This window comes from Neomonachus schauinslandi, chromosome X (genome assembly GCF_002201575.2).
Source record: "Neomonachus schauinslandi chromosome X, ASM220157v2, whole genome shotgun sequence".
In the NCBI taxonomy this organism is placed as follows: domain Eukaryota; kingdom Metazoa; phylum Chordata; class Mammalia; order Carnivora; family Phocidae; genus Neomonachus; species Neomonachus schauinslandi.
In genome coordinates this window covers 48,775,794-48,792,403 of record NC_058419.1, presented here as the reverse complement: position 1 = coordinate 48,792,403, position 16,610 = coordinate 48,775,794, and the positions used below count along the sequence as shown (strand labels likewise).

The 16,610-nt window shown below is 38.5% G+C and overlaps 1 pseudogene; it reads left to right on the top strand.

Moving 5' to 3' along the window:
* The first annotated feature begins 9,016 nt into the window (after positions 1 to 9,016).
* On the top strand, positions 9,017 to 9,662 carry LOC110584161 (annotated as a pseudogene).
* The last annotated feature ends 6,948 nt before the right edge of the window (positions 9,663 to 16,610 follow it).

The following is a 16,610-nucleotide window of genomic DNA, read 5'->3' as shown; positions in this document are numbered from 1 at the left end:
GAAGCAGGGCAGAATCTTAGGTTGGACAGTGTGGTCTCAGGATCCCTGAAGTCACAGAAAGAACTGGGGTACCTGAGCTGGTAGAGTTCCCAAGCACTGGAGTGGGAAAGCTGGCTAGGGTCAGTGAGCTGTGGCCCAATCAGTGCATCACCCTGTTTTGTCTACCTTTTTTTTTTCTTTCTTTTTCTTTTTCTTTTTTTCTTTTCTGGTTTCTGACTTCTTCAGATTTGTCTAGTGTGTATTTCACTTGGGTCATGGTTGATATTTTCGATTTTGTTCACTCATGCACCCATTCTTCTCTGGGCAAAATCACTAGAAGGAGTAATTCACAACAAAATTAAAAAAAAAAAAAAAACAGAGGTAATACTCTCTGTCAAAGATCTAATCAATACGGTTTTAAGTAAAATGTCAGAGCTGGAATTCAGGATAACGATTATAAAGTTACTAACTGGGCTTGAAAAAAAAAACATAAAAGACAGTAGAGAAACTCATACTGTTGAAATGAGATTGAATCAGGCCAAAAATGAAAATGCTCTGAGACGCAGTCTAAAATGGATGCTCTAACAGCTACAGTAAATGAGGCAGAAGACAGAGTAAATGACACAGAAGACAAGTTGGTGGAAAGGAAGGAATATGAGGAAAAGGGAGAAAAACAAATAATGGACCATGAGGGAAGGATTTGAGAAATCAGTTATGCCATAAAATGAAAAAAATATATTACAATTAGTAGGGTCCCTGAGGGAGAAGAAAGGGGGGGGGGGGCAGAAGGTATATTTGAGCAAATCATACCTGACAACTTCCCTAATCTGGGAAAAACAGACATTCAGGTCCAAGAGGTAGACAGGACCCCTCCCAAAATCAATAAAAATAGATCAACACTCCAACATACAATAGTGAAACTTGCAAATTTCAGAGATAAAATGAAAATCCTGAAAGGAGCTCAAGACAAGAGGTTCTTAACCTATAGGGGTAGGAACATTAGACTGTTATCAGACCTATCCACAGAGACCTCGCCGCCAGAAAGGGCTGGCAGGATATATTCAGGGTAGTAAATGAGAAAAACATTCAGTCAAGAATACTTTATCAGGCAAGGCTGTCATCCAGAATGGAAGGAGAGATAAAGAGCTTCCAGGACAAACAGAAATTGAAAGAATATGTGCCCACAAAACCAGTCCTGCAAGAAATATTAAGGGGGATCCTGGAAGCGAAGAGAGAGCCCAAGAGTAACATAAACCAGAAAGAAACAGAGACAATCTACAGAAACAGACTTTACAGGTAATACAATGGCACTAAATTCGTATCTTTCAAAAGTTACTCTGAATGTAAAAGGGCTAAATGCTCCAATCAAAAGACACAGGGCTTTAGATTGGATAAAAAGCAAGATTCACCCATATGCTTTCTACAAGAGACTCAGTTTAGACCCTAAGAAACCTCCAGACTGAAAATGAGAGGCTGTGGATAACCATTTATCATGCTAATGGTATTAAAAGAAAGCTGGGCTGGCAATCCTCATATCAGACAAATTAGATTTTAAACCAAAGATTGAAGTAAGGAATGAAGAGGGATACTATGTCATACTTAAAGGGTCTATCCAAAAAGAAGATCTAACAGTTATAAATATTTATGCTCCTAATTTGGGAGAAGCCAATTATATCAACCAATTAATAGCCAAATTAAAGAAGCACATTGATAACAATACAATAATAGTAGGAGACTTCAATACCCCACTCACAGCAATGGACAGATCATCTAAGCAGAAGATCAACAAGGAAACATGGGCTTTGAATGACACACTGGATCAGATGTACTTCACAGATATATACAGAGCATCCCATCCTAAAGCAACAGAATACACATTCTTCTTGAATGCACATGGAGCATGCTCCAGAATAGATCACATACTGGGTCACAAATCACATCTCAACAGATACCAAAAGATTGGAATAATTCCCTGCATATTTTCAGACCATAATCTGAAACTAGAAACTTTCAAGCTTTGAAACTTGAAATCAATCACAACAGGAAATTTGGAAGGAACTCAAAACTTGGAGGTCAAAGAGCATCCTACCAAAGAATGAATGGGTCAACCAGGAAATTAAAGCTGAGTTTTTAAAAAATCATGGAAACAAATGAAAATAAAAACAACTGTTCAAAACCTTTGGAATACAGCAAAGGCAGTCCTAAGAGGGAAGTACATTGCAATTCAAACCTCTCTCTCAAAAAAAAAAAAAAAAAAATCTCAAATACACAAGCTAACCTTACACCTAAAGGATCTGGAGAAAGAAGAGCAAAGAAAGCCTAAACCAAGCGGGAGAATAGAAATAATAAAGATTAGAGCAGAAATCAATGAAATAGAAACAAGAAGAACTGTAGAACAGACAACAAAACTAGAAGCTGGTTCTTTGAGGGAATTAATAAGATTGATAAACATCTCGACAGACATGCAAAAGAAAAGAGAAACGACCCAAGTTAATAAAATCATGAAGGAATGAGAGGAGATCACAAATCAACACCAAGGAAATACAATTTTAAGAACATATTATAAGCAACTATATGCCAAAAAAATAGGCAATCTGGGAGAGATGGATGCATTCCTAGATATGTGTAAACTACCAAAACTGAAACAGGAAGAAATAGAAAACCTGGACAGACATAAACCAGCAAGGAAATTGAAGCAATAATCAAAAACCTCCCAGAAAAAAGAGTTCAGTGCCAGATGGCTTCCCAGGGGCATTCTACCAAACATTTAAAGAAGAAATAATACCTATTCTTCTGAAGCTGTTTGAAAATATAGAAATGGAAGGAAAACTTCCAAACTCACTCTATGGAGCCAGCATTACCTTGTTCTCAAATCCAAAGACCCCATCAAAAAGGAGAATACAGCCAAATAACCCAGATTAACATAGATGCCAAAATACTCACCAAGATCCTAATCAATAGGATCCAACAGTATATTAAAAGATTATTCACCACACCCAAGTGGGATTTATTCCTGGACTGCAAGGGTGGTTCAACATTTGCAAATCAATCAACTTGACACATCACATTAATAAAAGAAAGGACAAGAATCAAACAGTCCTCTCAATAGATGCAGAAAAAGCATTTGACAAAATATATCAGCCTTTCTTGATTAAAACTCTCCACAGTATAGGGATAGAGGGAACATACCTAAATATCATAAAAGCCATCTACAAAAAGCCCACAGCAAATACCATTCTCAATGGAATGGGATCAGGAACATGACAGGGATGCCCACTCTCACAACTGCCGTTCAACGTAGTACTAGAATTTCTAGCTTCAGAAATCAGACAACAATAGTAAATAAAAGGCATTCAAATTGGCAAAGAAGTCAAATTCTCACTCTTTGTAGATGACATAATACTTTATGTTGGAAACCCAAAAAACTCCACCCCAAAATTGCTAGAACTCATGCAGCAATTCAGCAACATGGCAGTATATAAAATCAATGCACAGAAATCAGTTGCATTTCTATACACTAACAGTGAGACAGAAGAAAAAGAAACTAAGGAATTAATCCCATTTATAATTGTAACAAAAACCTAGGAATAGGGGCACCTGGATGGCTCAATCTTTAAGCGTCTGCTTTCAGCTTAGGTCATGATCCCAGGGTACTGGGATCGAGCCCCGCACCAGGCTCCTTGCTTAGCGAGAAGCCTGCTTCTCCCTCTCCCACTCCCCCTGCTTGTGTTCCCTCCCTCGCTGCACCTCTCTCTGTTAAATAAATAAAATCTTTAAAAAAAAAAAAAACTAGGAATAAACCGAACCAAAGAGGTAAAGGACCTGTACTTTGAAAACTATAAAACACTCATGAAAGATGTTGAGGAAGACATAAAGAAATGGAAAAACATTCTGTTCTCATAGACTAGAAGAACAAATATTGTTAAAATGTCTATGCTACCCAGAACTATCTACACATTCAATGCAATCCCTATCAAAATATCATTGACATTTTTCACAGAACTGGAACAAATAATCCTAAAATATGTATGGAACAAGAAAAGATACCAAATAGCCAGAGGAATGTTGAAAATGAAAACCAAAGCTGGTGGCATCACAATGAGAGATATCAAGTATATTACAAAGCTGTACTCAGCAAGACAACATGGTACTGTCACAAAAACAGACACAGATCAGTGGAACTGAATAGAGACTCCAGAAATGGACGTTCAACTCTATGGTCAACTAATCTTCGACAAAGCAAGAAAGAATATCCAATGGAAAAAAGTCTCTTCAATAAATGGTGTTGGGAAAGTTAGCTACATGCAGAAGAATGAAACTGGACCATTGTCTTACACCATACACAAAGATAAACTCAAAATGGATGAAAGACCTAAATGTGAGACAGGAATCCATTCAAAATCTTAGAGGAGAACACAGGCAGCAACCTTTTCAACCTAGGCTGAAGTAACTTCTTGCTAGATACATCTCCCAAAGGCAAAGGAAACAAAAGCAAAAATAAACTATTGGGACTTCATCAAGACAAACATTTCTGTACAGCAAAGGAAATAGTCAACAACACTGAAAAGCAACCTATGGAATGGGAGAAGATATTTGCAAATGACATATCAGATAAAGGGCTGGTAGCCAAGATCTATAAAGAACTTATCAAACTCAACACCCAAAAAATAAATAATCCAGTCAAGAAATGTGCAGAAGACATGAACCGACATTTCTCCAAAGAAGACATAAAAATGGCCAACAGACACATGAATAAATGCTCCACATCCCTTTGCATCAGGGAAATACAAATCAAAGCCACAATACAATATCACTTTACACCAGTCAGGATGGCTAAAATTAACAAGACAGGAAACAACCAATGTTAGCGAGGATGTGGAGAAAGGGGAACCCTCTTACACTTTTGGTGGGAATGCAAGCTGGTACAGCCACTCTGGAAAACAGTATGGAGTTTCCTCAGAAGGTTAAAAATAGAGCTACCCTATGACCCAGCAATTGCACTACAGGTATTTATCCCAAAGATACACATTTAGTGATCCATAAGGGCACATGCACCCCAATGTTTATAACAGCAATGTCCACAATAGCCAATTGTGGAAAAAGCCGAGATGTCTATCGACAGATGAACAGATAAAGAAGATATATTTATATATCTATATATATATAAGATATATATATATCTTTTTAATATATAGATATATATAGATAGATAGATATACACACACACAATGAAATATTACTTAGCCATCAGAAATGATGAATACTTACCATTTACATCAACGTGAATGGAATTGGATGGTATTATGCTGAGCAAAATAAGTCAACCGGAGAAAGTAGATGCTCAATCAGTGTTCATTGAATGAATGTCTTAATAAACCAGGATTATTGAGGTCCCATGGCTACTGCCTTAAGCACTAAGGATAAAAGTCACAAAGCCTATTGGTAGCTATATTTAGTTCTGAGTTGGGCACTGGCATATGATCAAGCCATATCTCTGTTTCTGAGTTCTCTTCAGTAAGTCTCATCTACTGATTCTGTTGTGATCTGTTTCGATCCTGAAGCATTATGTCATCTCAGTGCATTCTATTTTGATTTCCTATTTTGATTCCTGATCCAGATAAGCCCTTAGTTTTACCTAACTATAAATCTATATTGTTATCATTTTGTGAAGCAATGCTTCTTGCTTTAGGAAGATGTTATGGAATGGTGAAAAAGACTGCTTTCTGAGCACGAGGACCTGGGTTTAAAGTTCATTTCTGTTTTGATAGTAACTTTGGAGGTCACTTACATATTGGGATTCATTTTTCTTTCACTTATAAAATAAAAGATAATAATTACTATACCTAAGCTTATAGTGGTCCCCTCGATGGAAACTCTGGTCCAGAAAAGTGGATTGCCAGTAGCCATGTTTGTATTAGATGATCCTCTCCAGTTATATCTGATTAGGCCAAATCCAGCCCAGATTGAACCAATCAGCCTCTCTTACTATCCACCCCCATCTTTGCAATTGGAAGTAAGGTTTACAAACTTGGAATCTGTGGACTGCCATCTTCTGCCATGAGGACTGAGTAAGAGAACAATTCTAAAGAGTTTGAAAGATAAAGCAGGCCCTCAGATGCTTACCTGATTGAGCCACCCAGGCACCCCTGCCAGATAATGTTTTAAGTACTAGGAATATAGTAATGGACATGATGGGCAAAGTTCCTGGACTCAAGGAACTTACTTCCTAGTTAGGGGAGACAGATAAAAAACAAACATAAATAGTGTGTCAGGAGCTGAATAGGGCTAGGGGGAAAATACCTTAAACAGGGTAAAGGGTTAGGATGAAGGGGGTGGTTGGGGAAGACCTCTCTGAAGAGACGAAGTTTGAGAAAGTAAACAATTTGAAACAGGAAGTCATGCAGATATCTGGGGGCAGATATGCCCTGGTCTTCCATTTGAAAGCCTGCTCCTTTGGTGTTCAGAAGTTTTATAAGTTGGGGAATTTCAATTCTGGTGACACTTGAATCAGATCTTCTTTTATTAAAATATTCTTGTGAAAAATTGATCCCCAAAATGGCCCAATCCTCCACTTCTCTTGAGCTAATCTTACTACTTTATTTGGCCAATAGGATGTAGCAGATGATGGGCCTGTTCTGAGTCTAGGCCTCAACAGACTTCATACACTTCTACTATTTTTTTTAGGATCCTTGTCTCTTCCATAAGAATAAACTTAGGCTGTCCTGCTGGAGTACATGAAACCATGTGGATCAGAGACTTTTCAGCCCAATAGCCCCAGATGAGGTCTCAGTTATGAGAGAGCCAAGATCAGTAAAGTTGTCCAGCTGACCTGCAGATCCATGAATGAGCCTTGTCAAGCTGACCAATACAAGAACTTTCCAACAAACACACTGACTTAATAAGCAATATTATCTGGCTATTAGTTTAGGCTACTGAAGCATATGAACTATGTAGCATTATTATGACAACAGATAACTCGTGCTTGAATACTATCTCCAGTTTTGATGGTATGTGTGTATGTTCAAAGTGTATGTGTCATCCAGTGAAGGGTGAGGAAGAGTTAGAAGCAATATCGAGAGGACCAAGACAAATTTACCATTTATCAGATATGCAAATTTGAAATAGCTCTTTTCATTACATGTGCATATGTGATGATGTAATAAAACCAATACATGTAGATCCATAACCACAAGTTGGTGGAATGTGACAGGGATTTTGGGAGCATTCTTGTGTTATCTCATTTAGACTGTACCTTTGTTACTAATGGTGCCCCTACAATCCAGATTAAAGCCCATATATTCTCATTTTAAACAATATTGCTAGAAACTAAATCTCTTACTCTCTGCAAAACACATTTGGAAGATGACAAGAGCTAAATTACAACCTTCACTCTCACCCCATCAATCTTCTCTATGTCTGTTGTAATCTCACTTGTACAAAACAGTTCCAATTGTATTTTATAAAAACATTAAAAATTTCCTAGGCTTGCAAATCCTTCTGTTTTTCATCTTTATAATGTATGTTTTTCAGTAAGCTTCCTATATTTCTGTTTATTCAAATAATATAACATGATACTTTGTGTATAAAGAAATGCTTCTGAACTTCACATCAATAAGATGTGTACTTTGAGCTGTGTTTTTCAGTTGTAGGAATGAATTTATAATGATCAACCTCCCCTTTTCAGTGCCCAATTTTGCTGATGAGGATGGCTTACTTTCCATGGTCATGGAAATAGAAGAGAAGTTAATCCGGTCCATATTAGTACTGGTCCTCAGCAATCAAGTTCAGTTAAGTCCTGGCTTTAATTTCATTAGAACCTCTTGATGTGGCTTCAGTGTTTGTTTGTTTTTCTAATTGTTATCACATTCTAAGTTATAATTGATATGTTGGGCCTCTTATTTTAAACTCCCCAAATAAAAATTACTAAAATGATGTTTCATCAAGCATACATAAACACTTTCTTCAACAATAATATCTTCAACTACTTTTTTCTTGGGTGAATGAGCATATTTGTATAAAAAAGACAAACATAATAGCTTGCAATTATTTTAAGGATAATATTTTATAAAGTGAAACAAATTATGCTGTATGTAATTAATATTATTATATTAACTAATTGGTCTTTGACATTGGTCTTAGATAATTTTTCACCAAATCACAGATTAACATAGCAATGTTGACATATATATTTCACTTATTAAATGTATTTATTTAATTACATATTGCTTTATTCCAAAACAGGAAGTAAGTTAGATAATTCAAAGATAAATATGACAATATTTGAATAATACTTCTTTTTTTTGAATAATACTTCTGTTATAAATGTTTGCTCCTTAAAAAGATGTCCTCCTGAGATCTGAGAATTTTCAAAAGTGGCATTAAGAAAATACTATATACTGTCACAAATTATAACACCCATTGGGAAATGTACAAATGTTTACATAAAGAATCTGGTTAAAAACACTATGCAAAATTTTAAAGTATTACTGTTGGTAATTTAAAAAATACATAGCCATGGTTAATTTATTCTCCTTAATTTTAATTAGTATGATAAAAATTTGTTAGTTTACCATTTAAGTGGTCATTTCCTATAAATTTATTTGCAGGATATAGACTATTCAGCTCTATAATAAACATTATGTTTTGTATCAGAAAACTATTATCTATATATTATGAACTTTAAAACTTTTTTTTTAAGATTTTATTTATTTATTTGACAGAGAGAGACACAGCGAGAGAGGGAACACAAGCAGGGGGAGTGGGAAAGGGAGAAGCAGGCCTCCCGCAGAGCAGGGAGCCCGATGTGGGACTCAATCCCAGGACCCTGGGATCATGACCTGAGCTGAAGGCAGTCGCTTAACCAACTGAGCCACCCAGGCGCCTGAACTTTAAAACTTTTTGCTTAAATCCCATTAGAGGACATTCTGCAGATCTTAAGTGCTCTATTTTGTACATGCTTGGTGTTTTGTCCATACACTGAATGAAAAGGTGTCTTGCTCTTTCTGTTGCTATCTTGGTTCTGTGTTTCCTGCACAAAATGCCTGGTGAAGCCACGGAAACTGTCCCTGCTACAGAGCAGGAGTTGCCACAGCACCAGCCTGAGACAGGATCTGGAACAGAATCTGACAGTGATGAATCAGTACCAGAGCTTGAGGAACAGGATTCCACACAGGCAACCACACAACAAACTCAACTTGCAGCAGCAGCTGAAATTGATGAAGAACCAGTCAGTAAGGCAAAACAGAGCCAGAGTGAAAAGAAGGCATGGAAGGCTATGTCTAAACTGTATCTTCAACAGGTTATAGGGGTTACTAGAGTCACTATCTGAAAATCTAAGAATATCCTCTTTGTCATCATAAAACCAGATGTCTGCAATAGCCCAGCTTCAGATACCTACATAGTTATGAGGGGAAGTCAAGATTGAAGATATCTCAGCAAGCACAACTAGCTGCTGCTGAAAAATTCAAAGTTCAAGGTGAAGCTGTCTCAAAACTCAAGAAAACACAAAGACTTCAACTGTACAAGAGGAGAGTGAAGAGGAAGAGGTTGATGAAACAGGTGCAGAGGTTAAGGACATAGAATTGGTCATGTCACAAACAAATGTGTCAAGAGCAAAGGCAGTCCAACCCCTGAAGAACAACAGTGATGATATTGTAAATGCTATTATGGAATTAACAATGTAACCATCTGGAAAAAAGGAACTTTTTTTGGTGTTTCAAAAGAATAACAGCAGCTTGGTTTTAAATTTGTATTGTTTCTATCATTAATAAAGTTATGGCTTCTTATTGGATATTAAAAAAAAAAAGAAGGGGGGGCGGAGCAAGATGGCGGAGGAGTAGGAGACCTGGATTTCATCTCCTCTCAGGAATTCAGCTGGATAGGGATCAAACCATTCTGAACACCTACAAACCCAACAGGAGATCGAAGAAAGGAATAGCAACAACTCTCTGAACAGAAAAGCGACCACTTTCTGGAAGGTAGGACGTGCGGAGAAGTGAATCCGAGGCGATATTCGGGAGGATAGACAGCGGGGGAGGGGCCTCCGTCGGCCGCTTCTGGCAAGTGATAGAGCCGCGGAGCACAAAATCGGAACTTTTAAAAGTCTGCTCCGCTGAGGGACGTCACTCTGGTGGTTAAGCGGGGGGTGGAACCCTCCGGGACAGTGTGATCTCAGGACCCTCGGGGTCACAGAAAGACTGGGGGTGCCTGAGTGTGGCAGAGCTCCCAGGTAACGGAGCAGGGAAGCCGGCTGCAGAGGCGGAGCCCAGGCGCGGGCTCTCGGCTCGGGGTTGCCATAAACCGGGATCCACGGCACAGTCGGGCCCCTGCTCCTCCAGCAGGGACCCAACAAACGGCAGATCTGGGGAGACTCACCTTCCTCCCCCGGGAGGAGCCATGCGGGAGTGCACCGCAGGGATCTGCTGGGTTTGGAGACTCCACCCGGGGTCGGGTGCCAGAGATAGAAACGTGCGGTCACAGGCCAGGTGAGCACGGAGTGCAGCCGGAGACTGGGGAGATGGGAGTGACTGACGGCTTTTCTCTGAGGACTCACTGAGGAGCGGGGCCGAGTTCTCGGCTCCTCCGGGGCGGAGATTGGGAGGCCGCCATTTTCACTCTCCGCCTCCAAAGCTGTACGGAAAGCTCGCAGGGAACAAAAGCCCCGGAGAGCAAACCCGAGCAGATTACTTAGCCGGGAGGGGGCAAGGGCGGGGCAATTCCACCTCCGGCAGAGACATTTGGAAACCACAGCAAAAGGCCCCTCCCCAGAAGATAAGCGAAAACAGCCAGCCAAGACCAAGTTTACCGATCAATGAGAACGGCAGAACTCCAGCGCTAGGGGAATACTGCACATAGAATTCATGGCTTTTTTACCATGATTCTTTAGTCTTTCAAAGTTAATTTTTTTTTAACTGTCTTTTTTTCTTTTTTTTCTTTTTGAATTTTTCTTTTTCTCTTTTTCAACCAACATCTTATCAATCCCTTTTTTTAAAAAAAACATTTTTATTTTCATTTTTAGAGTCATATTCTATCCCTTCGTAGTAGTTACCCGTATTTTTGGCTTATATATATAAGTTGTTCTCTCTTTAAAATTTTGAGATAGTTTCTTCTAACAGATTAAAATATACCCTAAATCTCTAGTATATGGTGTTTTCTATTCCCCTGCCTGATCACATCCTCTCCCTTTTTTTTTCTCTTTTTTCTTTTTTTAAATCCTCTTCTTTTTTCAAACAACTTCTTATCAATTCCTTTTATAAAATTTTTTATAATTTCCATCTTTACAATCATATTCCATCCCTTCATCATATCAACCCTCATTTTTGTACATATATAAGTTTTTCTTTCTTTAAAATTTTGGGAGGCACTTTCTTCTAAAAGACCAAAATACACCCCAAATCTAGTGTGTGGCACTGATCTATATACCAGCCTGATCACATTTGATCACATTCTGTTTTTTTTTGTTGTTGTTGTTTTGTTTTGTTTTGTTTGTTTTTGTTTTTATCTTTATCTTTTTCTTTTTTTTCTTTCTCTTTTTTCTCTCTTTCCCTTTCTTTTCCCACTTCTTCAGGTCTTTTCTGATTTGTTTAGAGTATATTTTCTGGGGACGTTGTTACTCTGCTAGCATTTCATTCTCTCATTAATCTATTCTCCTCTGCACAAAATGACAAGACGGAAAAAATCACCTCAACAAAAAGAACAAGAGGTAGTACCGACTGCCAGGGACCTACTCAATACGGACATTAGTACGATGTCAGATCTAGAGTTCAGAATCATCACTTTAAAGATACTAGCTGGGCTTGAAAAAAATATGGAAGTTATTAGAGAAACCCTTTCTGGAGAAGTAAAAGAACTAAAATCCAACCAAGTAGAAATCAAAAAGGCTATTAATGAGGTGCAATCAAAAATGGGGGCGCTAACTGCTAGAATAAATGAGGCAGAAGAGAGAATCAGTAATATAGAAGATGAAATGTTGGAAAATAAAGAAGCTGAGAAAAAGAGAGATAAACAACTACTGAATCACGAGGGCAGAATTCAAGAGATAAGCGATACCATAAGACGAAACAACATTAGAATAATTGGGATCCCAGAAGAAGAAGAAAGAGAGAGAGGGGCAGAAGGTATAATGGAGCAAGTTATGGCAGAGAACTTCCCTAATTTGGGGTAGGAAATGGGCATCAAAATCCAGGAAGCACAGAGAACCCCTCTCAAAATCAATAAATATAGGTCAACACCCCGACATCTAATAGTAAAACTTACGAGTCTCATAGACAAAGAGAAAATCCTGAAAGCAGCTCGGGAGAAGAGATATGTAACCTACAAGGGTAGAAACATTAGATTGGCAACAGACCTATCCACAGAGACATGGCAGGCCAGAAAGGACTGGCAGGATATATTCAGAGCACTAAATGAGAAAAATATGCAGCCAAGAATACTCTATCCAGCTAGGCTGTCATTGAAAATTGAAGGAGAGATAAAAAGCTTCCAGGACAAACAAAAACTAAAGGAATTTGCAAACACAAAACCAGCCCTACAAGAAATCTTGAAAGGGGTCCTCTAAGCAAAGAGAGAGCCTAAAAGCAACATAGACCAGAAAGGAACACAGACAATATATGGTAACAGTCACCTTACAGGCAATACAATGGCACTAAATTCCTATCTTTCAATAGTTACCCTGAATGTAAATGGGCTAAATGCCCCAATCAAAAGACACAGGCTATCAGACTGGATTAAAAAACAAGACCCATCGATATGCTGTCTGCAAGAGACTCATTTTAGAACCAAAGACACCCCCAGATTGAAAGTGAGGGGGTGGAAAACCATTTACCATGCTAATGGACACCAAAAGAAAGCTGGGGTGGCAATTCTTATATCAGACAAATTAGATTTTAAACCAAAGACTGTAATAAGAGATGAGGAAGGACATTATATCCTACTTAAAGGATCTATCCAACAAGAAGATCTAACAATTGTAAATATCTATGCCCCTAACATAGGAGCAGCCAATTATATAAGGCAATTAATAACAAAAGCAAAGAAACACATCGACAACAATACAATAATAGTGGGGGACTTTAACACCCCCCTCACTGAAATGGACAGATCGTCCAAGCAAAAGATCAACAAGGAGTAAAGACTTTAAATGACACACTGGACCAAATGGACTTCACAGACGTATTCAGAACATTCCACCCCAAAGCAACTGAATACACATTCTTCTCTAGTGCCCATGGAACATTCTCCAGAATAGATCACATCCTAGGTCATAAATCAGGTCTCAACTGGTACCAAAAGATTGGGATCATTCCCTGCCTATTTTCAGACCACAATGCTTTGAAACTAGAACTCAATCACAAGAGGAAAGTCAGAAAGAACTCAAATACATGGAGGCTAAAGAGCATCCTACTGAAGAATGAATGGGTCAACCAGGAAATTAAAGAAGAATTAAAAAAATACATGGAAACCAATGAAAATGAAAACACAACTATTCAAAATCTTTGGGATGCAGCAAAGGCAGTCCTAAGAGGAAAGTATATAGCAATACAAACCTTTCTCAAGAAACAAGAAAGGTCTCAAGTACACAACCTAACCCTCCACCTAAAGGAACTGGAGAAAGAAGAGCAAATAAAGGCTAAACCCAGCAGGAGAAGAGAAATAATAAAGATCAGAGCAGAAATCAGTGAAATGGAAACGAAAAGAACAGTAGAACAGATCAACGAAACTAGGAGCTGGTTCTTTGAAAGAATTAACAAGATTGATAAACCCCTGGCCAGACTTATCAAAAAGAAAAGAGAAATGACCCAAATCAACAAAATCATGAATGAAAGAGGAGAGATCACAACCAACACCAAGGAAATACAAACAATTATAAGAACATATTATGAGCAGCTCTATGCCAGCAAATTAGATAACCTGGAAGAAATGGAGGCATTCCTAGAGATGTATCAACTACCAAAACTGAACCAGGAAGAAATAGAAAACCTGAACAGACCTATAACCACTAAGGAAATTGAAGCAGTCATCAAAAATCTCCCAAAAAACAAAAGCCCAGGGCCAGATGGCTTCCCAGGGGAATTCTATCAAACATTTCAAGAAGAATTAGTACCTATTCTTCTGAAACTGTTCCAAAAAATAGAAATGGAAGGAAAACTTCCAAACTCATTTTCTGAGGCCAGCATTACCTTGATCCCAAAACCAGACATAGACCCCATCAAAAAGGAGAATTACAGACCAATATCCCTGATGAACATGGATGTAAAAATTCTCACCAAATACTAGCCAATAGGATCCAACAGTACATTAAAAGGATTATTCACCACGACCAAGTGGGATTTATCCCTGGGCTGCAAGGTTGGTTCAACATCCACAAATCAATCAATGTGATACAATACATTAACAAAAGAAAGAACAAGAATCATATGATCCTCTCAATAGATGCAGAAAAAGCTTTTGACAAAGTACAGCATCCTTTCTTGATCAAAACTCTTCAGAGTATAGGCATAGAGGGTACATACCTCAATATCATAAAAGCCATCTATGAAAAATCTACAGCGAATATCATTCTCAATGGGGAAAAACTGAGAGCTTTCCCCCTAAGGTCAGGAACACGGCGGGGATGTCCACTATCACCACTGCTATTCAACATAGTATTGGAAGTCCTAGCCACAGCAATCAGAAAACAAAAAGAAATCAAAGGCATCCAAATTGGCAAAGAAGAAGTCAAACTCTCACTCATTGCAGATGATATGATACTTTATGTGGAAAACGCAAAAGACTCCACCCCAAAACTGCTAGAACTCATATAGGAATTCAGTAAAGTGGCAGGATATAAAATCAATGCACAAAAGTCAGTGGCATTCCTATACACCAACAACAAGACAGAAGAAAGAGAAATTAAGGAGTCGATCCCATTGACAATTGCACCCAAAACCATAAGATACCTAGGAATAAATCTAACCAAAGAGACAAAAGATCTTTACTCAGAAAACTATAAAATACTCATGAAAGAAATTGAGGAAGACACAAAGCCATGGAAAAACGTTCCATGCTCATGGATTGGAAGAACAAATATTGCGAAGATGTCAGTGCTACCTAGAGCAATCTACACATTCAATGCAATCCCCATCAAAATACCATCCACTTTTTTCAAAGAAATGGAACAAATAATCCTAAAATTTGTATGGAACCAGAAAAGACCCCGCATAGCCAGAGGAATGTTGAAAAAGAAAAGCAAAGCCGGCGGCATCACAATTCCGGACTTCCAGCTCTATTACAAAGCTGTCATCATCAAGACAGTATGGTACTGGCACAAAAACGACACATAGATCAATGGAACAGAATAGAGAGCCCAGAAATGGACCCTCAACTGTATGGTCAACTAATCTTCGACAAAGCAGGAAAGAATGTCCAATGGAACAAAGACAGTCTCTTCAACAAATGGTGTTGGGAAAATTGGATAGCCACATGCAGAAGAATGAAACTGGACCATTTCCTTACACCACACACAAAAATAGACTCCAAATGGTTGAAAGACCTCAATGTGAGACAGGCGTCCATCAAAATCCTAAAGGAGAACACAGGCAGCAACCTCTTTGACCTCAGCCAAAGCAACTTCTTCCTAGAAACATTGCCAAAGGCAAGGGAAGCAAGGGCAAAAATGAACTATTGGGACTTCATCAAGATAAAAAGTTTTTGCAAAGCAAAGGAAACAGTCAACAAAACCAAAAGACAACCGACAGAATGGGAGAAGATATTTGCAAATGACATATCAGATAAAGGGCTAGTATCCAAAATCTATAAAGATCTTATCAAACTCAACACCCAAAGAACAAAGAATCCAATCAAGAAATGGGCAGAAGACATGAACAGACATTTCTGTGAAGAAGACATCCAAATGGCCAACAGACACATGAAAAAGTGCTCAATATCGCTCGGCATCAGGGAAATCCAAATCAAAACCTCAATGAGATACCACCTCACACCAGTCAGAATGGCTAAAATTAACAAGTCAGGAAATGACAGATGTTGGTGGTGGTGTGGAGAAAGGGGAACCCTCCTACACTGTTGGTGGGATTGCAAGCTGGTGCAGCCACTCTGGAAAACTGTATGGAGTTTCCTCAAAAAGTTGAAAATAGAGCTACCCTATGATCCAGCAATTGCACTACTGGGTATTTACCCCAAAGATACAAAAGTAGGGATCCAAAGGGGTACCTGCACCCCGATGTTTATAGCAGCAATGTCCACAATAGCCAAACTGTGGAAAGAGCCAAGATGTCCATCGACAGATGAATGGATAAAGAAGAGGTGGTATATATATACAATGGAATATTATGCAGCCATCAAAAGGAATGAGATCTTGCCATTTGCAATGATGTGGATGGAACTGGAGGGTATTATGTTGAGTGAAATAAGTCAAACAGAGAAAGACATGTATCATATGATCTCACTGATATGAGGATTTCTTAATTGTAGGAAACAAACTGAGTGTTGCTGGAGTGGGGGGTGGGGTGGGAGGGATGGGGTGACTGGGTGATAGACACTGGGGAGGGTATGTGCTCTGGTAAGCGCTGTGAATTGTGCAAGACTGTTGAATCTCAGATCTGTACCTCTGAAACAAATAATGCAATATATGTTAA